The sequence below is a fragment of the Ursus arctos genome, unplaced genomic scaffold, assembly GCF_023065955.2.
Source record: "Ursus arctos isolate Adak ecotype North America unplaced genomic scaffold, UrsArc2.0 scaffold_22, whole genome shotgun sequence".
In the NCBI taxonomy this organism is placed as follows: Eukaryota; Metazoa; Chordata; class Mammalia; order Carnivora; family Ursidae; genus Ursus; species Ursus arctos.
Genome location: NW_026622897.1, coordinates 13924869 through 13940947, shown reverse-complemented (window position 1 = coordinate 13940947; position 16079 = coordinate 13924869).

Sequence of the window (16079 nt, the reverse complement as noted above, 5' to 3'; positions counted from 1 at the left end):
TCATTAACAAAGCCTCTTGACTTGAAAATACACGTTGGCTTAAAACCACGAGATCCCTTTTTTTTTTTGCCTATAATATTTACAAAAAATATATACATATTTTTACAAAAATATTTTAAAACACAACATTCAGTGTTGGAAAGGGTAAAAGGTGACAGTCTCAAAATCTGCTGATATGAGTGTATATGGATACATTTTCTTCATTGTTAAACTTACATTAATGAAATGCTTACTATACGCCAAGCACTGCGCTCAGGGCTTTGCCAGCACATCTCGTTTAATCGTCAAAACAGCCTTCCAAGGTAGGTGTTATTTTTATCTCCTTCTTGAGCAAACTGCAGCTCAGACCGCTTACCTAACTTCTTGTTGGGTACAGGGCTGAGACTCTAGAAAGCATTAGGCAAAACTCACTTAATAAATATGTAATATCTACTATGCTGTAATTATGTGCCGGGTGGTAGTGATGACAGGTGTAGTAATGACAGGTTTAACGTTGTGGAGATAAACAGATGATTTCAGGAGACTGATATTATTATTATTATTTTTTGAACCTTTCTCATTTGAGTTTATTAACAAATATTCCCAGTGCTATTAGCCAATTCCTCATTATTTTAAGTACCCTCCGACTTTGCAAAATATTTTAAGTCGTGACAGGTGCATTCCTACAGGTGCTGTGGGAATGATAAAGGAGTGACTAATACAGTTTGAGGGGCAGTGAAAGTCTCCCTGAGAAAGCGACATCTAAGCAGAAATCCGGTGGACGGAATAGGAGTGAACCAGGTGGAGGGGAGGACGGCTAGAGTATTCCAGACAGAGCAGGCATGTTTGAAGCCTGGGTTAGGAAGAGAGGCCCATTTGAGAAACTACGAGTCCAGAAGGCAGCTAACGAAGAGAGTGAGGTGGGAAACTCAGCAGGGACGAGTCGGGGAGGGATTTGTAAGTCATATCAACAATTTTCAAGGATTATTCTAAATGCAATGGGAGGCAATGGAAAGGTTTAAAACAGGAGAGCGACAGTATCGAATTCTGTAAAGTTTAAGTGAACAAAGGTTTTAATGACGGAATGAATACACGCGTGTTAAAAAGAAGGAAGGACAGAGAAGGGGATGGAACGATAGTCTCCTACCCCTCCTCGCCTCAGCCCCGCTCCTCTCCCTAGAGAAAACCACCTTTAACTTTGTGAACTGGTTTCTTCTGGTGGTTGCCGCCTTATCTCTGAACGTGCTCTGTCATCATTTCGGGTTCTTTGGGAAACAAACTTTGAGATTCGTGTGCAGGAGGCCCCCTGAGGGGGTGCGGGAACAGCACCTGGAAGGGAAGGAAGCAGGCTTGGCGTCTGCGGGGTGGGGGGAGGTGAACGAAGTCAGGGTAGCAACAGAGAGCTCAGCCAATCGGACGGGGAGTTCTCAGGCTGGGACCACCTCTCAGGACGGTCTGGACTTGAGGCAGCCGGCACATCGTCTAGTCTTGGATGTGAACTGTTCCCAAAAAGAGGGTAAGGACTTGGGCAAGGCAGCTGCTTCTGCGAGAACAATGCCTGTGAAAGAGCTCGGCTGAGAGCCGCCAGGGGACACAACTCCCCAGCAGCAGTGAGCAGCCCTCAAGGGGGAGCCTGGGCAGCACCACGTGACGCCCACGCAGTTCCCTCCTTGCCCTGCTCGGGTCCACTTGCTGTAGAATCATTTCACCCCATCCGTAAACGGCCCTTTCAGGAGCCTGCTGGATCTCTTCCCAGAGAAGCTTGTCAGTGGGAAGTTAGTGGCTCTCGTTAGGGCCGCACTATGTATCGGTTCTGGAGCCCCACTGGTAGTCCTCTCCCTCCTTTGCTGCCCCTTCTAGATTGCTCCCAGCCTCAGCGAGCGCTTCTGCTAACCTAGGGGAAGACATAGCTTGAGGAGTCGGAGCCCCAAGAGGCTGGTCACATCGCCTTTTCAGGCTGTGAACGCTTGAGTTTTATTGATATTCTCTTTGCTCCATGCAGCCCTGACTCCTCCCGATGATAAGATTCCTTCAGTGGGGAGAGTGAATCTATTTTTTTAAAATTTATTATTTATTTATTAGACCGAGAGAACAAGAGGGCACAAGCAGGGGGAGCAGTAGAGGGAGGGGGAGAAGCAGGCTCTCCGCTGAGCAGGGAGCCCGATGTGGGGCTTGATCCAGAACCCTGCGATCATGACCTGAGCCGAAGGCAGACGCTTAACCATCTGAACCACCCAGGTGTCCCCCCCCTTTTTTTAAAGTAAGCTCTACGTCCAACGTGGGGCTTGGACTCTCAACCACAACCCCGAGATCAAGAGTCACGTGCTCTGCTGACTGAGCCAGTCAGGTGCCCTGAAGTGAATCATTTTTTTCTTTTGTCTCCAGGTCTCTTGGCCATGGTGGGGAGCAGGTGGAGCTTAGTGTAATAGAACTCTCGCTGTGTAGTGCGGTGGAAGCATTCTACTTCTGGAAACCATGACCCCTAGAAGCTCAGAGTCTAGAGTTACGGGGACAGGAAGCATGAATTTCCTGAAGGGTTCACTGGGAGTAATGGTAAGCATGGATACTCCTACTTCCAACCCCTAGTTCCTGGATGCGTGTGTTCTACTTCTTGGGGACACAGAACCATATTCTAGTGATTAACTGAAATTGTATAGGCATTTCTCCAAATGCCCTCATTTCTAGAGGACAAGAATCAAAAGTTTGGTCACTGTTCTTCATTGTCTCTTCCAGCCCATTGTATCTCCACTCTTCTCTACAAACACGTAACCCTTGTGGAGATGATGTTGGCGCCTTATGCCAGATCCCCTTAGCCCATCTATGACTTCAGCTGCAGCTCTGTGGTTACTTCTGATGCACACTGATGTCCCATCCTGAAAGCCTGTGCAGGCAGGCACAATTGTGAATGCGCAGGAGGGTAGGGACTTACTGCCTTTTATTGTTGTTATTTCAAATAATGCTGCAAAAAAATTCATGTACTCCTATCTCTCAGCAAGTATAACCGTAGGATAGGCTCCAAGAAGAGCGATCGCTGGACCAAAGGATATGTGCAGCTAAATTTTGACAGATATTTCCAAATTGCCTTCCCAAAAAGTGTATGAATCTTATTTTCATCATATCTTTGTTAATGCTTAGACTTTTCCTCTCTTAAAAATTTTATTTATATTTTAAAAATGAATCTATATTTTTATCTAAATAACACAACAGTCAAATTAGTACTGCAAGGCTTATAATGAAAACCAACAATCTCTTGCCTGCCTCTTCCACCCCTTAAACCATTTGAAGTTGATTTTTGTATATGGTGTAAACTAGAAATTCAATTTCATTTTTTTCCATATGGTATTTTCCAACCTTCATATTTTCATTTTTCCTTTCCCCACTCTTCTGACAGGCCACCTGTATTATTATTGTTATTATTGTTATTTTTGCCATCGGTATTATATACCAAAGTTTTATATACATAAAGGTCTAACTAATGGACTATGCATTATTTTATCAGTTAATTTTTCCATCCCTACATCAGTACCATACCATAACTTTATAGTAAATTCTGGTATCTAATAGAGTAAGTTCCCTGCCCTGATCTTTTTGGAAGTGTCCTGGCTATTCTTGGCTTTTTACTTCTCCATATACATTTTAGAACCATCTGAACATTTTCATTAAAAACTCTGCTGAGAGGTGCCTGGCTCAGTCAGTTGAACGTCTGACTCTTGATTTCTGCTCAGGTAATGATTTCAGGGTCATGAGATTGAACCCTGGGTCTGGTTGTGTGCTGAATGTGGAAACTGCTTGAGATTCTGAGATTCTCTCTCTCCCTCTGCCTTTTCCCTGTGTTGGCTCGCATGTGAGAGTGAACTCTCTCTCTCTCAAAATAAAACAAAACAAACAAAAAACCAAAAAACCTCATTTTTGCTGGCATTTTGATAGAAAATGGAATAATCTTATAGATCAATTTGGGGAGAGTTGATATCTTTATGATGTTAAGTCTTTGACTACATGAACATGGTATAGCTCTTCATTTACTTAGGTCATTAAAAATGGCTCTTACAAATGTTTTATTCTTTCCTCTATCTAGGTCACATATATTTTTTGTTAGAGTTTTGTTGGATATACCTTCATACTATAGTACGTGGTATATATTTTTTAACTATGCTTTTAGTTGGCTGGTTTTTGGTATAGATATGTTTATTCATCTTATATGTATTAATTTTATATACAGTTTCATTATTAAATTCTATTATTCTTAATTTTTTGTTTGGTAATGTAAAAAATCATGTTATCTGCAATTACAGCTTTATTTCCTCTTTTTTGTTCTGTAAGCCTCTAATTTATTATTCTTGTTATACAGCTCTATATAGGGTCTCCGACACAACACCAGGTAAAAGTGAGAACATCATTCTTCTTAATTTGGGAATGAATCTGCTATTTCCCATTTAGAATAACATTTGCTGTAAGATTTTAATAGTTAACCTGTTTATCAGGTTAAGGAACACCCTCTAGTTCCAATTTACAGAGTTTTTTTTATCCTGAATAGGCATGGGACTTTATCTAGTGCTTTCTTCTGCTTCCATTGAGATGTTGCTGTGGTTTTTCTCTTAATCTGTTTATGTGGTCAATTACATTTATACATTTTCTAATATTGAACATTATTGCATAACTGGATAAATCTTACTTTGTAGTGGTGGGTTTTTTTCTTTCTTTCTTCCTTTCACCTGGTTGGATTCAATTTGCTAATATTTTGTGTAGGATTTTTGCCTGTGTAGGATGTTTTCATGAGTGAAATAAGCTTGATATTTCTGTGTTATAGTGTCTTCATCTGATATATCAGTGAATGAGTTGAATAGTATTTTATTTCTTCAATATTCTAGGAGAATTTAGCTTTTTCTAGCATGTTAGTTCATTTATCACTTATTCACTTGTTTTTCAGCTTCTAAAGTTTTGTTCCATTTACTCTCTGCTGGTATCTTCTCATTCTCCTTGTCTTTTATGGGTATATGCCATTTTAGTAGGGCTTTAGAAGCTGGAGATAAATGTTTGTTCAGTTTGTCACGTTTAACCTCAAGTCTGGTATCGCTACTTCCTTTCTCATTTATGCATTTATCTGTAAAGTCTGACTAATTGAGGGTTGATTATATTAAGAAGTAGGTTCAGGTCTGAACCTGTGTATTTAACATTATTTATTTATTTATTTATTTAGAGAGGGAGGGGGGATGGGGAGGGGCAGAGGGAGAGGGAAAGAGAGAGAATCTCAAGCAGATGCCCCTCCCTGGAGCCCAACACTGGCCTCCATCTCCCGACCCTGAGATCATGACCTGAGCTGAAATCAAGAGTCTGGATCCTTAACTGACTGAGCCCCCCAGGCACCCCTTGCATATTTAACTTTTAATTATTCATTTTAATGCAAGACCTAAAAAGCCCATGTAACCTAAAACAGTATATAATTCAAAATAGACTTTACCGGGACACCTTCGGCTCAGGTCATGATCCCAGAGTCCTGAGATCAAGTCCCGCATTGGGCTCCCGGCTCAACGGGGAGCCTGCTTCTCCCTCTGCCTTCTGCTCTCCCTGCTTGTGCTTGGGATTTTATTTATTTAAATAAATAAAATCTTTAAAAAAAAAAAAAGATGCTTTACCAACCCAGGAGCAGTGAGCACCCCCAGTATCCAGAATGTAGCCTCAGATACTATTTCCCACTAAAAGTAATCTGGAATCCTTGAAGAATTGTGGACGATTTCAGGTCTAGGGCAAGAAGTGTACAAGATGAGCCTGGACCATCCTGTCGTGTGTCAAAAGGATTGTCGTGTGAGAAATTACCTTGATGCTATGAGAGCCTCTTAATATACTATGGAACAAGCAATCCCAGAGATCACAGAACAGAATGGCTCGCAGGCAAAATTAAGATCTGTGAATTATTTGCTTTATTAAACCAACGAAAAACATGTAAGCGAAAAGCAGTGGAAAAGAGAAGGGGAAGGTGAAGCCCCTTAGGATAGGCCGCCAATCTGTAGAAGAACCGCCCCAGGTGAACCTGTGTTACGTAATGTCCATAAATCCCATCTCTCTGCCGCACCAGCCTGTTCCAAGGACTGGAGTTGTGGGTGAGCAAGGGGACTCCGTTGATAGAGGCTGGGCCCCAAACGCTCTTGCTCTCGATGGGGTTCAGGACACACTACCTCAACTATGACACCTTGGCGGATCGAATACTTGAAGCTGAAGGAGTCTGAGAAAATGGCAAAAGCAAGATGGTCACTCTGATCTTTCCCTGCCCTTCTCCCCTGAAACGGGTTATAAAATCCTCATGTAGGGGCTGCCCTCCCTATGCCTGGAGGAAAGGAGCACCCTTACCTCAGCCCCAAGAAGAATGAACCACAGTCCTTGCTAAGAGTCCCTCAGTTTACTACAATTACCTCAGACTCCTCAACTTACATTCCTCACAACTGTCCACTCTTCAGCAAATGTTGCATAAATTACTCAGGTCTGTTTCTTTGAGTTCTCGTGTCCTTGGGAAGGCTCCTGTGTCACGTAAAACTTACATGAAATAAATCTGTAGGGTTTTCTCCTGCTGCTCTTTGTCAGTTTAATTTTCAGACTCAGCCAGGGACCCTTAGAGGGCCAGGGAAAGCTTTCCGTCACCTACGCTCTGTCGTAGGAGCACAAGGGCGACAATTCCAGGCTACAGCTGGAGCTTGCAGATTACCACGATGGGCGGTGATGGGTTTTAGCTGAAAATCTCAGGCAGAGGACACAGAGTACCAGAACAGGAGCACAGAGGGATAGCTGATGGAAGATCTTGTCAAGATTGAGCGTCTCGTAAATATTTGGAGTTTCGCGTGCCTCGTGACTCTTCAGTGCTAACTTAGTTTGTCCATTTCTTCCCCCATCGGCAGACACCTGTTCTACTCCTCAGGGTCTAACTCGTTTCACAAGCGGTCCGCTTCTCCACTTGGTCATCTATCCTCCTTATTTGTTTCATTCTCTTATTTTCTACAGCAGACTTGACTATTCTTAATATTCTTAAGTCATACGGCAAACACATACTACAAGTGATGTAGGTTTTGAATGTTGGTGAGGTCTGGAGCCGACAGCCAAGAAAGAACTCTTACACGTCTTTGGTACAAAAAGGTGATTTTATTAAAGCACAAGGACAGGACCCATGGGCAGAAACAGCAGCTGCCCCAGGGCGGTGAGGTGTGACTGATTTATACTTGGGAGTTGGGGGAGATAAGGAAAAAGGGAGCTTTTCAAAAGAATTTTCCTTTCGCAAAGAGGACCTGCAATCGGAGGCCTTGCCATTGTCAGGTTAAGGTGGTTTTGCTCTCTAGCATTAACGTTAAGACAGTTGGGAGTTTCCTTCTGGAAGTTAGGTTATTCCTAAGAATGGTTTTTTCTTGTAAATCACGAAGATATTTGTAAACTGAGGGAGACTCCGGTCCTGCAGGACTGTGATCTTTGTAAGTGAACCATTTGTTTTTCCTTCCCTTAGCTTTAGGGCATCCGGGAGTGCCTGAGGAATGTCACCCATATCCCCCCTGGGCGGTGGGGGTTTGCAAGATGTCAGCTTGTGCTTTGCCCTTGGCTTGCCGCCGCCTTCTATTTTTTGAAGAGTTTATTTATTTTTGGGGAAGAGAGAGAGAGCACACGAGCACACACACACACACACACACACACACACACACGTTGGGGGAGGGGCAGAGGGAGAAGCAGGCTCCCCGTTGACCAAGGAGCCCCATGTGGCACTCGATCCCAGGACCCTGGGATTATGACCTGAGCTGAAGGCAGACACTTAACTGACTGAACCACCCAGGTGCCCTTCAGCTTTCCTTCTGCTCCTTCATCACAAGGATTCGGAAGCCAATTTGAAGAGGGTCCCACTGGTCAAAGATGCGATAATTTGAGAATCAATAAGGACAATAATTATAATGTTCGAAATGTCTCAAACACTTCTAGTGACATGAGTTTATATGACACTACAAATAAACAAAAACGAATCTTTAGCTGGTAACCATTGGATGACGCTAGGGCACCAACTGGTTATGCTCGAAATGGGTCTTTCCTATATGAACTATCCCACTGGGTAACTATTTGGTAGATAAGGAAGTTTCTCTTCCTAGAAGCAGCCTAGCTAGTAAATGAAGCAGGAATGATTGAGAATCACCGTTTTGCAATTTGCAATGCCAGAGAGCGAACAGATCCTGCGCAGAGCACCAAAGACTGTGAATATCAGAAAAAGACAGCCACACTTTAGTACCTGTCTTTTAAAATTTAAATTCAAGTAATTAACATATAATGTATATTAGTTTCAGAGGTAGAGGGCAGTGATTCGTCAGTTGTATGTAACACCCAGGGCCTTCTGTACCTCGGGATGGAAGCACACAGTACCAGGTGAGGTAGTCTCGCAAACAAAAAGTCACCTCTGCATCTGAAAGACCCCAATGCAGTTTACATCATCAGTTCTTGGGTGTGGTCAGCATCACCTGAAATGCAAGTTTTCAGGACTGCCTCAGACCAGAATTGGAATCTCTGAAGGCGGGGCCCAGCAATCTGTTTTAACAAGCCATTCAGATGACTCTGATATTGTTGGGAAGGATTGAGAATCACGGCTTTAAATACAATACTGACTTATAGGAAATACAGAGGAACATATTACACAACATCATGCGGATAGGGGCAAAAAAATCCAGACTGTGGAAAACTCTATTAGACAAATGGCCCAGTTTCTTTACATTTAAATTGTATGGAAATAAAAAGAGATGAAGAGGAACCTATTTTTTAAAAAAAGATTTTATTTATTTGACAGAGATAGAGACAGCCAGCGAGAGAGGGAACACAGCAGGGGGAGTGGGAGAGGAAGAAGCAGGCTCCTAGCGGAGGAGCCTGATGTGGGGCTCGATCCCAGAATGCCGGGATCACGCCCTGAGCCGCAGGCAGAAGCTTAACGACCAAGCCACCCAGGTGCCCCAAGGGGAACCTATTTTTAAGAGAGACTTGGGGAACATGCGAACCAATGGCAAATTTTGGACCTGATTTGGACCCTAATTCAAATAAACTAAATTTTAAAAAATATTTTATTTATTTATCTGACAGAGAGAGCGGCAGGCAGAAGGAGAGGGAGAAGCAGGGGGCTGAGGGGCTTGATCACGGGATCCTGGGATCATGACCTGAGCCGAAGGCAGATGCTTAACTGAGTGAGCCACCCAGGTGCCTCCAAACTGTAAATTTTTAAATAGCATTTAGGAGATAATTGGAAATTTTAATACTGGATATTTGATATTTAGGAAATGTTAATTCTTTTTAGGCATGATGTTGGTATTGAAGTTATATTTACGGGAGAAATGATGTCTTCAATTTATTCAAAATAATATTGGATGGGTGGGTGAGGGTATAAATGGAAAAGGGTTGACCATGGGTTGATGATAAGTGGGCCCAGGTAATAGGGACCTATGGTTCATTATACTGTTTTGTCTATAATTTTGTATATGTTTGAAAATTTCCATAGTAAAAACTTAAGGAAAGAATTGCCTTTGACCTTGTGAGTCTTTGTGTGAACCCATGGGAAGAACTTTGGGTTTAGATCCCTTCATGTCTGTTATCCTCATGTTCTTTATAGAGTAGTGAGAATTACATGATACACTGTGTTCAACTGCTTTGCAAAGAGCTTTGGGAAGGTTCTAGTAATCATTGACTGAGTTCTTTGAAGCCAGATATGGCATCTTCTAAAAATTTTTTTTTTCAGCAGTGTTGATCATATAAAACAGGTGCTTTCTAAGTGTTTAGCTTCAGTACTCTTACTCAATTAAATCTTTACTTATTAAATAAATGAATATATAGGTCCATTCCAAATTCTAAGTTTCAGACCCCTAGATCATTTATTTAATAATTTTTGATGATTCATTCAATAATTAAGACTTTTAATGGATGAATGAAAGGAGGAGACACCGTCTGACAATTATTATTTAATGTTACCTTGCACATATTCAAATAGAATCTGTTATATATATTATAGATTATATTTGCTCCTCCTGTTTCATGATGGATCCTAGGCTGAAAACAGTGGAAGATGGAAAGCTCTTGTGCAGGGTAGATTTTCCTCTCTTGGCGATGTTCTTCATAAAAATAAGCAAAGTTTAAGCCAGGACTCATTTCAGGTCTTTACTCTTGAGCTTCCTTGGGTTCCACCAGAGGGCGCTCCACACTGCTTCACTCCTAAGGACACTATTTGGTCGTTTCTACTCCGTGCCTAGCAGTTTCAGATGCTGGGGATTGCCCAGATGAGTAAGATCTGGACTCTGCCCTCGAGGGGACGCCTGGGTGGCTCAGTCTGTTAAGCGTCCGACTCTTGATTTTTGGCTCAAGTCATGATCTCAGGGTCCTGGGGCGAAGCCCCACCTCGGGCTCCATGCTCAGTGAGGAGTCTGCTGGAAGATTCTCCCGCTCTCTCTGCTCCTCCCCCAACTCGTGCTCTTTCTTTCTCAAATAAATCTTCCAAAAAAAAAAAAAAAAAAAAGTGGGGGCAGAAGTGTAAACAAATAATGATGGCATAGTGTAGCAAGGGCTATAATAAAATTGTCACAAGGTGTTAAGGGAACTATTAACTCTGACTGCAGGGGGCAGGGAAGTCTTCATTGAACGTGAGCTGAATTGAAAGGCAAATCAGGGTTCATCAGGTGGATGCAGCATGGCTGGATACACATGCGGAGGTGAGCACAAGCATGGGGTTAGTTTGGTGTGGCTAAGAGTAAGGTTCAAGGAGACTGGAAAAAGGGGAAGTGGGGCTGGATAGTTGGTGGGGGTCAGATCATCAAAGGCCTTAATCCGAGAACAGAGGAGAGACAATGTGCACATCAACTCAGTAACTGTATGAGAGATCTTAAGGTCTGTGAGAGATTATACCCTTATCATACTTACGCACAAAATAGTTGTTTATTTTAAGAAAAAAAAGTTTTTTTAAAGTAATCTCTACACCCAACATGGGGCTCAAATTTATGACCCCGGGATCAAGATTGCATGCTCTGGGGCGCCTGGGTGACTGTCAATTAGGCGTCTGCGTTTGGCTCGGGTCGTGATTCCAGGGTTCTGGAATCGAGGTCCACATTGGGCTCCTTGCTCAGCAGTGAGTCTGCTTCTCCCTCTCACTCTGCCCCTCCCCCTGCTCATGTTCTCTCTCTCTCTCAAATAAATAAATAAAACCTTTAAAAAAAAAAAAAAGAGTCCCATGCTTCTCCCACTGAGCCAGCCAGGCACCCCTAGATTTTTGTTTCTTTTTTTTTTTTTTTTTTTAAAGATTTTATTTATTTATTTGACAGAAATAGAGACAGCCAGCGAGAGAGGGAACACGAGCAGGGGGAGTGAGAGAGGAAGAAGCAGGCTCCCAGCGGAGGAGCCTGATGTGGGGCTCGATCCCATAACGCCGGGATCACGCCCTGAACCGGAGGCAGATGCTTAACCGCTGTGCCACCCAGGCGCCCCTAGATTTTTGTTTCTTAAAGGGTCCTCAAGGACCATTTACACACTTCGCAAGATCATCATTCTCATGATTTTATAATCAGTGCCCCATTTTGTCATTCACTTTTCCCCACTTTCTTAAGATTTGATCTGTGTGACTTAAATGTGTCCAAACATCAGACTCACTCTCAAAAGCATGAAGATTTGCCGTGATTAAGGAACGCAAAAAAATTGTGGTTCAACCTTCTAAGACAATTCTAGAAGAGTCATTCTAGAAATGTTTGGGATGATGTCAGCATCATTAGAATAAAAGCTTGCACTGAAGGTGACAGCTTTAATGAATGAATGAATTTTATTTTGAAAATTGAAGTATAGTCGATATACGATGTTACATTTGTTCCAAATGTTGTATTACTTGTATTTGTTTATTTAGTTTTTTTAATTGAAATATAGTTGATAACCAATGTCAAGGTGACGGCTTTAAATGATAATTTGTGTTCTTTCTTTAAAAGAAAGACCCTTCCTCTGCTTACTTACTAGCTGATACTGGGGTCTAGCACCCTGGAACAAACTTTTCCCTGAGCCTTTCCCGTTCTGAAGCTGGGGGCGGGCCCCCACTGAGAGGGGCAGGAGGGCTTTTCCTCCTTTGCTCTGACTCACCTGAGAAGACTCACATCCTGTTTGCCTGGGCAAGTGGCTGGCTGCCCTTTCCACCCAGAAACACTCCTGAACCGACAAGTCCAACCTGCTTGTTCTCTTCAAGGCATCAGGACTTAGTGGGAAGTGAAGGGGAGGGCAGAGGCTAAAATGCCTTAGCTATCTCTCGGCACCTTTGCTGCTTTTCTGCAGTCAACAGATCTGTGATCAAAAACAGTGGTCCTGAGGCCTGCGGCAGCTTATTAGCAAAAGAACAACGTGACTTTAATTTTGTTTCTGAGTACGACTGAGCTCGAAGGACGAAGCACTTTAAATCCGAACAGTAGACTTCGAATGGAAAGGGCTGGAAGGGTTCTTGGAAGTCCCCTGGTCCACTCCCCTCATCTTATAAATGTGGAAACTGTGGACCCAAGGGTTTAAAATAGGGTGACCCTACCTCCCAGTGTCCCTGGGACTGTCCTGCTGTCCGCCTGTTTTTCCCGTGTAAGTAGCAGTAATGCCACTTTCACTCTCAGAAGTGTCCTAGTTCGGATGATAAATTATATGGCCACCCATATAATTTTCAGTGATTCTGTTGCTAAATTACATTTTCTTTCATGAGATTTTGCTTCTCAGGTAAAAGAGATAATAATAAATATAAGGGCACCTGGTGGCTCAGCTGGTTAAGGTCATGATCTCAGGGTCCTGGGATCTAGCCCCACCTAGGGCTCCCTGCTCTGTGGAGAGTCTGCTTCTCCCTTTTCCCCTTCCCCTCTACCCCTCCCCCTGCTCTCTCTCTTACTCCTTTTATCTTTCTCTAAAATAAATAAATAACATCTTTAAAAAATAATAAATATAAATTTTAAAATGTTAACTAATTTGGGGTGCCTGGGTGGCTCAGTCGGTTAAAGCATCCGATTTCAGCTCAGGTCATGATCCCAGGGTCCTGGGATCAAGCCCTGCATCCAAGGCTCCTTGCTCAGCAGGGAGCCTGCTTCTCCCTCTCCCTCTGCCTGCCGCATTCTGTGATGATGGAAATGTGCTGCATTTTGACGGAATCAATGTCAAGATCCTGGCTGTGATACTGTGCTGGAGTTTTGCAGTATGTTACCATTAGAGGAAACTGAGTCACACCATCTTTGTTATTTCTTACAGCTGATGTGAATCTATGAGCATCTCAGCATAAAAAGTTTAATTAAAAACATGTTAAGAATAATTTTAAAAGAACGCTGTGACCATGCTAGGCCTGCCCTTCTCCTGGCAGCAACCAGCTGAAGCTGGGGAGCAGCGGGGTCCGTGGATGGGCACGTGGTCTTTCTGGTTTGACACAGTCCCCGCTCACTTCTGATGGTCTCATGGCCAGCTTCACTCATTTGTTACCTGCCCAGGCCTAGGTCTGGGTCAACGCTAGACGGAGGGAAGTGCTACAAGCAGTTTTCCCCTTTCTTCAGGCATGTGCGATTTCAAGATTGAATTTCCTCATTCTAGTTCATTATGGAGATTGTGGCATTAGCACGGTCTGCTGGGCTTCGTTTTCACTGCACATCTTTGTAGCATTGTTGGGAGGGGTTGCATGATGATTTGCTAGCTGGATGCCATTGACCATCAGAATCACCGTCATGTAATCGTTTGCAGTGACATTCTCCTATTTTTAATTTTTCTAGTTCCTTAGTGGGCTCTTCTTCCATCTGGCTCCCCCAGTTGGCAACCCATAGGCTCACCCCTGTGCGGGAGTGTTTCCTAAACCAGCGCGCAGCCAACTCTGGAGTACGACCAATATGTGGTTCTACCGCACGTGCTTAGTACAAGGCTCGCACCATATGCTTCCTGCCGTGCCATTTGTGACACCCACACTGTTCTTTACCCTATAGGACGGTAAGTCGTCTGATCATGGCCTCAGATGTGGTGTCCATGTCAAGTTACTTATAATAGCTTTAGACAGAGTCTCAGGTTTTGTATTTTTCTCCTTGAGGACCTATAGTTTCCAGGTGGTCTGCAGATACCACTTGGAGAAGCACTGTCCTCAATCTTTTCCACGCACAGAAAGTTCTGGAAAGATGAATAGGTAACGTGTAAAAAAATTTTTTTTGGTGTTCTATGTTAATGTATTAAAACCCCTGAGAAGTACTATAGCTATATACAAAGCAAACAAACCCAAAATCTGTTTGTTTAGCCTGGCATTTCCCCTGAGTCTAGAATCTTCTCATTCAACACCTACTAACACCTGGAGGAGTGGTGTTTGTCTGAATGATCATTTAGGGCATGTTCGTAGCAGTGACATATGGCCACGATTTCTTGCAGTTCTAAGAGCTGGACCCCTGACCCTCCTCTCTTCCAGTGTCCTTTCTCCCTGGAACAGACACCATCCTTCCTATTGCTTGAGTTACACATGCCATGCTTCTCTGGCCTGTGACGTCATCTTAAACCCAGTGTGTCAGCAACTTCCTTTTCCTCCTGAGACGATGGCTGAAAATAGTGAAGAATGAGAGGTGGGGTTATGAAGGACCCAGGGCAGAACAGTGCTGAGGCTGAGGCCAGGGGAGAACAGAATTGCTGATTCAGATTTCAAGTCAAGACTTGTCGAAAGCTTGTTGGGGAAGTCTTCACTCGCTTATTCTGTAAGCAGGCTAATTGCAAGTTCAGCTTTCTTCCGAGAAGATTAGGTCTGTTTTCAAAGGTAAAGCATGCGGTCTCTGTGATGTTTATGGAGCAAAATATTTGGAGGTGTTGGAAAAGGTGAAGTTTTATCCCACTCTGCCTGGCATGGTGTGGCTCGCGTGGAGACTCCGTCTTTTAATTAACCGACAGATTATTCTCCACCCTCTTACTGTTATAATTCAGTGGGTGCTTGATGCAACCACTTTGATTATCTATCCTTAAATCTTTAAGTGGGTGTAAAACCCGTTAATAATGTCTATTACCTTTAGGAAAAGTAAAGCCTCCTTAGCATTACTGATGAGTCCTTACTGCCTTTCTCTTTTACTCGTATTTAAAATTTCCATTACTGGGGCGCCGGGCTGGCTCAGTCGGTGGAGCGTGTGACTCTTGATCTCCGGGATGTTAAGTTCGAGCCCCACGTTGGGTGTAGGGATTGCTTTAAAAATAAAATCTTAAAAAAAATCAAATGAAATTTCCATGACTTCTTAGGATTTCCCCTACATTTTCAGAATTTAACTGAGAACCCTTGTAATACAATGGAGACAAAAGACTCTCACCTTCCATAGCTCCTTTCCTGCTGTTCTGCTTTTATATCCTAAGCTTGCTTTGTAGAAGGACCACAGGGTTTGGAATTAAAACCCAGCTACACCTGGGGTGCCTGGGTGGCTTAGCTGGTCACGTGTCTGACTCTTGGTTTTGACTCAGGTTGTGATCTCTGGGCTCTGGGCTCAGTGGGTAGTCTGCTCAGGATTCTCTCTCTCCCTCTCCCTCTCCCCCTCCCCGCACTTGGGTGTGTGAGCTCTCTCTCTCTCTCTCAAATAAATGAATAACTCTTGAAAGGAAAAAAAATACCCAACTACACTATCTCCCAGCTATGTGGAGTTACTAAATCTTCCAGGCTCATTTCCTCAGCTGTGAAATGGGGAAATTAGGGGCACCTGGGTGGCTCAGTTAGTCAAGCGTCTGACTCTTGATCTCAGCTCAGGACTTGATCTCAGGGTTGTGAGTTCAAGCCCTGCATTGGGCTTCACACTGGGCATGGATCCTAGTTTAAAAAAAAAAGAAGAAAGAAAAGAAAAGAAATAAGAATACTAATAAGGTACTTTCTAAGGTTGTTGCGAGATATAAAGATACGAAAGGTGAGCCATGTGACAAGTGATGGTTCTTACTATTACGACACTCCAGCCTCCTACTTGAAGTTCCTACACAGCCATGCTGTTTCAGTCCTTTTTTTTTTTTAGTTTAAATTCAATTAGCTAACTTATAGTACACCAACAGTTTCTGATGTAGAGTTCTATGCTGTTCCAGTCCTAATGCGAGGACGTTGGTCCAGAGGGCCCTGCCTTTTGTCAAGTGGATGTCAG